The following is a 6,628-nucleotide window of genomic DNA, read 5'->3' as shown; positions in this document are numbered from 1 at the left end:
GTAGACCAGGCTGGTCTCGAACTCACAGAGATCCACCTGCCTCTGCCTCCCGAGTGCTGGGATTAAAGGCGTGCGCCACCATCGCCCGGCTGGTTCTCATTCTTTTACAAACAATTCCACTTAAAAATACTTTACTTTTTTACTTGTGTGTATGTGTCTGTCTGTGTAGTGTATGTCTAATATGTGCAGGTGTCTGAAGTTTCAGAAGAGGATGTGGATCTCCTGGATCTGGATTTATAGGCAGTTTTAAGGTGCCTGAAGTGGGAACCGAACTCTTGGCTGAGTGGTAAATACTCTTAACCACTGACCTATCTGTCCAGCCCTCTTACTTATTTCTTTAAAAAAATTTAATTAAATTATAGCTACATTATTCCCTTGCCCTCTTCTATTCTACCCTTCCCACGTCTTCTTCCTCTTCATTGCTGTTATATTAAATATAAATGGATCAACATCTAAACACAACTTGCCAAAAAAAAAAAAGATTTAAACACAACTTGCCGAGTCTACTCAGTGTTGCCTGAATGTATGTTTCTAGGATTGACCACTTGGTATTGGATAACTAATTATGGGGCTCAACCCTAGACAAGACTAATTCTCCCCCTCCCAGCCATTATTAATTGCTATAGGTCTTCTTCTAGGAGTGGGGCCCTGTGGGCTATCTCCCATCTACATTAGGATGTCAACTGTTGTTGCAACTGCTCATGTATAGTTTAGGTAGTCATGTTGTTGAGATTTCATGGGTGTAGCTTTCCTATCCTGGCTAGGAAGGCACACTTTCACATCAGACTTTCTGGTCCTCCAGCCCTTATGATTGTCCTACTTCCTTTTCTTCGATGTTGTCTGTGCCTTAGACATAGGGTTTGTGTTGTAGGTAGCTCGACTGGGACTGGGCACCATAGTCAGTTATTCTCTGCATTTTGATTAGTAGCTTCCTGTAATTGTCTCCTTCTGCTACAGAAGGGCTTCCTTGATGAGCGGTGAGGGCTCTACTTACCTGTGAATATAACGTAGGTACTTGGAGTGTGGCTAGAAACTACATTGGCTTAAGAAAGTGGCAGTGTTGGGTTTTCCTCCGTGATCCATGACCTCAGTAGCCATATGTAGTTAGCTAGGTTTGTAGTATCAGACATGATTTCCCTCCTATTAATCAGGCTTTGAGTCCAATTAGAGAGCTGTTGGTCACTGTGAAGATATAAGTGCCACTGTTACACCTTTAGGGATACTCTGAAAGATATGGTTAGAAAGTTTAAGATTACACACATGACTTGCGTTAGACTTTCTGTTGTGGTTGTTATTTTTGAGAGAAGATTTCATGTATCCAAGGCTGGCCTTAAACTTGCTATGTAGCTGAGGATAACCTTGGATTTCTCATTCTCCTAATCCTTCCGCCCTTCTCTACCTTCTGAGTGCTGGAACTACAGGTATGGACCTGCATGATTGGGTTTGTGTGCTACTGGGGCCTTGAACATGCTAGGCAAGCAAGCATGACAAACACTCTACTCCCTGAACCACATCCCAGCCTTGTTGCATGAGATTGCTGTGGGACATCGCCAGCTTAGACCTCCCTATGGTAGGTCAGGTTCCTTGGTATGTTATGACTGAATTTTCTCATAACTTGAGCAACTGCCACAGACACGCACTCAGTTCTCTTTGTTGGATGTGAATTGAATGGGTTCTGTGAATAGTGGGCAGGTGTGGTGGAGAAGGTTAAGTGCTAATATTTCATAAGATTCCTGATCCTTGTCATGTTTTTTGACCTGAGTGGCATATGGTTGGTCCTGTTCACTGTGAGGTAGAGAAACAGTAACAGTCCTGGCAGCTGGATAAGCTTGGACAGAGGGGAGTCTGGCTGGGGCAGGGGATGTTCACAGCAGGTGGCGACATGCCTGCTGCCCTTCAAGTCTTTCTTGCTCTCTAGTGCCTTCTCTGTCTTTAAGTTTAGAATGGAGAGAAGCAGATCTTGATTTTTGCCAAGCGGGACACAGACTCTAAGACTAGAGGGTTTCTGGAAGTTCCACAAGTACTGTAACTTATAGTCTTCTTTATGAAAGTGGTTTTAAAAGACAGCTAACAAATATTTTGAAAGTTAGTTGAGCTGGATTTCTTGATATTATTTAGGACTATGAAACTATGAAAGAAGATGTCCTAGTTTTCTTTGTTTCTGTAACAAAGCACCAACAAATGCAACTTAGTAAGAAAAAGGTTTATCCAGCTTACAATTCTAGCTTTTTAGCTCATCATTGTGGAGAAGTTAAGGCAGGAACTTGAAACGCTAGTCACGTCTTATGCACAACCAAGAGCAAAGAGAAATATATACACATGTGCCTGCTTGTACTCAGCACCGTCGCTATGCTTACAAAGCCCAGCCTAGGGGATGATGCTGCCCACAGTAGGCTGGGCTCTCCTGCATCAATTAACAATCAAGTAAATCTTCCCTGTCACCAGACTTGCACATTGGTGAACCCAATCTTGACAACCCTTCACTGAGACTTTCAAGGTGATTCTTGATTATGCAAGGTTACAAAATTACCTATCACAAAAGGGAGCATTGCAATTTGGCATGGTAATCCAACACCGCCCTCCCCCCCCCCATTCCAGGTCTCATGAAGTGTTAGAGAAAGATGATGTCATGGGAAAGGTCTACCAAATTTTCAAGCAAAGAAAATTTGTGTTTCATATACATTTTAGAAATAGAGAGGGAAATCTTCCTAACTCACTTTACAAAAAATAGAATAAGCTTAATTCCAGATTAAAAATATAAAAGGAAAGGAAAGGGACTTATAGGTCCATTTTGCTTATGAGCTGCATATGAAAAAAAAAACTTAACCAACATGTTACATAACAAAATCCATAAGTACATGGCAAATGTAATCAAGCAATGGTGGCTTAGCTTTAGGAATTCTGTCATTCTCTGAATTACCTGGCCAAGTATGAACCTTTTCATATTTATCCTGATCTGCAAAACAAAAGCTTCCGATACATTTTAGCTTCCATTAATGATGAAAAGGAGACACAGGAACCTGCCAGTTGGTTGAGTCTCATGATCCCCAGGAGTCTGCTGTGTTCCATGATTTTGGATTAGTTGTTACAATTATGTAACTTAGCTAAACATTGTAGGAGTTGAAAAGTGAAAGAAGAAATGTTTCTCTGAGAGATCAGTTGAATGTTCTGGAAAGTCTTGCAAAAGCCAAGCCATGCAATACTGCTATTGGTTTTATGAGAGTCTCAGCATTTTAAATCAAAGGCCTTGCTGGATGTGGTGGAGCACACCTTTAATCCCAGTCTTTGGGAGGCAGAGGCAAGTGGATCTCTATGAGTTTCAGGTCAGACAGGTCTACAGAGTGAGACCCTGTCTCAAAAAACCAAAAATGAAACCAAACCAAACTGAGACAAAACAAATGCCAGTGAATACAGGCACATGTATTTTAAATATAAATAAAATTGCATTGACTTTATTCCTTCTCATTCCTTGGTTTTTTTGTTTTTTGTTTTTATTTTTAATGGTTGGCTTCTTCTCTTCATTTTCCCCTTGTCCACCTCCTGTTATTCTCCCTTCCTTTCTGCCTCAGTTAGTTAAATATAGATGAGAACAGAGATTTCAAGATCCTAATTCCTCCAATTTATTGTTGGTCACTTTGTAAATTCTTTTTCTCTGTCTTCAACTGAATATTCTTGAGTGTGATGATGAGATATTTTAAAGGTTTTTTTTTTTTTTTTTTTTTTTTTTTTTTTTGTGGAGGGACAGGGATGCTGTGCTGGGCATCATACCCAAGGCCTTGTGGACATGAAGTGAGCACTCATTGTGTCCCTGAGATGATACTTTCTCACCCTCTGTGCAACAGTATTTGATTTTTTTCTCACTTCCTCCTCATTACGTTTTAGATATAAGAACTATTTTTAAATGTTTTTATTTATTTTATTTATCCTTCTCTCATGCATTATATCCTTACTGCAGCTTCCCCTGCCTCCACTCCTCCTGGTCTCACACCTTCCAGGATCCACTCTTCTCATTTCCTTTCAGAAAAGAGCTGGCCTTCCAGGGTTAACGATCAAACATAGCATAACAAGTTACAATAAGACTAGGCACAAACCCTCATATCAAGGCTGGATGCGGCAGCCTAGTAGGAGGAAAAGGGTCCCAAGAACAGGCAATACAGTCGGAGACACCTCCACTCCCACTGTTAGGAGTCCCACAAGAACACCAAGCTACACAACCATAACATTTATGCAGAGGACCTAGCTCAGACCCGTTCAGGGTCCATAACTGTCGCTTCAGTCTCTGTGAGCCTCTGCGAGCACTGCTTAGTTGATTCTGTGGGCTGTGTTCTCATGGTGTCCTCAACCTCTTTGGCTCCGGCAATCCTTCCTCCCCCTCTTTTGTGTGGCTCCCCAAGCTCTGCCTACTGTTTGGCTGTGGGTCTCCTCATCTGCTCCCGTTGCTAGATGAAGCCTCTCTGATGATGCCAGTTGGGCTAGGCTCTGATCTATGCGCCCGGCAGAATATCATGAGGAATCATTACATTGACTTTTTCTCTCACTTTCTCTTCCCTAGATATTAGCTACTAGAACTAATTTTTCTAAAGTACTTATTTTTATTTTTAATTGTGTGTATGAGTGTGGGTTTGTACACATGCACTTGATTCCTCTGGAAGCCAGAAGAGGGCGTTGAATCCTGTGGAGCTGGAGTTATAGGTAGTTGTGAGCTGCTCAATGTAGGTGCTGGAACTGAACTTTGATCTTCTGCGAGAGCAGGATGTGCCCTTGACCACTAAGCCATCTCATTAGCCCTGGAAATTCAGAGTTTGAAAAAAAAATAGTTTCAAATAAAAATGCTAAACTGTAGGGTTAAGCCAGTCCCTTTAGGAGGCGGGTTTGCCTCGGGCGAATGCATACCGATAAATGGTCCTTTTTTCTTTCCTACCTCCTGGGCTACGCGGGAACCTAGGTTCTGTAAGTTTACCATTAAAGTTGTAAATATTCCTTTATATCTGCATTGCAATTATTTACGCCGATACACTAAACATGAAAAACTCAGTGAATCAAATAATAAATCACAGTGGAAAGTGTCACCAATAACCTTACAACAAGCAGAAGAAAGAACATCGCGGATAGAAGAGGAGGGTGATGAAAAACTACAAACACCATTAAGGAAAGAAAGAATTAGTGAGCATAATGCCATGTCTAAGAACTCTGGGACAGATTCAGTAGAGCAAACCTGAGAATGTGTGGGGCAGGAGGAGGGGTGAGGAAGATACTAAAAGCGGGAGAAATGTCTCCAAACGTAGAGGGAAAACACGAGGCCTTTTGAACCCCAGTAGACATGACCAGGAAAGACATACGATGTATTATAGTCAGGATGTAAAATAACAGGGCACAGAAATGACACTAAAAGCTGTAAGGAAAAATCCCGACTCAAAAAAGCAGAAACATCAGACTAGCATCAGATTTCTTGTCAGCAGCCATCCAAACCAGGGAAGCAAGGGATGACATATTTCCAGGTCTGAAAGTAGATAGCTGGCAACCAAGATAGTTATATCCAGCAAAGCTATCTTTCAAAAAGAATGAAATTGGGACATTTTAAGATCAGCACACACTAAGGCACAGCTGACAATAATTAAAGAAGCTGAGCACAGGAGGGGCGAGGGACAGATGACAACGCAGGATGGATAATTATGAGAGAAACAGATGACAAAGCCTTGCTAGGAAGGAATCCATGATGCGTAGCTCACTGAAACAGCAAATCCCTGCTACTCTCAGGGGAGAAAGCAGAAACAATAATCAGAAAACAGCCAATAAAATGACAAGAATTAGCAAACATCTCTCAATAATAGATTAAATGTCAAAGAATAACCTTAAGATGGGCAGTGGTGGTACACTCCTTCAATCTGAGCCCTCGAGAGGCAGAGGCAGGTGGATCTCTGTGAGTTCGAGGTCAGCTTGGTCTACAGAGTGAGTTCCAGGACAGCTAGGCCTACACAGAGAAACCCTGTCTCTAAAAACAAAACCAACCAACCAACCAAACAAACAAACAAACAAAAGAATCTTAAATGTAAATGGCCTCAACTCACCAATAATGAGATGTGGCCTGGCTGACCAGATTAACCCCCCCCCCCCCAAAAAAAAAACCCAGGGCCAACTATCTGTTGTCTTCAAGAAACCTAGCTCAGAAGTCAGAGGTCACCCTAGAGCTGGAGTTCTAGGTCATTGCCCACTGCCTGACGTGGGTGCTGGGAACTGAGCTCAGGCCCTCTAGCAAAAAAAAAAAAAAAAGGATGTAACCTGGCAGTAGTGGCACACGCCATTAATCCCAACACTTGGCAGGCAGAGGCAGGTGGAGCTCTGAGTTCAAGGGCATGCTGATCTACAGAGCAAGTTCCAGGACAGCCAGGGCTACACAGAGAAACCCTGTCCCCAACAACAACAACAACAACAACACAAAACAAAAAGCAATATGCACTATTAACTTCTGAGTTACCTTTCTAGTTCCCAATGTAAAGATTTATTTAAAAAGAAAAATCTTAAGGTTAAAAATGATAACAAGTAGAGAGACTTTTAGATAGAGAGTATGTGAATGATAGGGACCATTTTTAATTTTTTAATTTTAATTTATATTTTTAAGATTTTATGT

This window comes from Microtus ochrogaster, chromosome 5 (genome assembly GCF_000317375.1).
Source record: "Microtus ochrogaster isolate Prairie Vole_2 chromosome 5, MicOch1.0, whole genome shotgun sequence".
Classification (NCBI taxonomy): domain Eukaryota; kingdom Metazoa; phylum Chordata; class Mammalia; order Rodentia; family Cricetidae; genus Microtus; species Microtus ochrogaster.
This window is presented reverse-complemented; position numbering follows the sequence as displayed.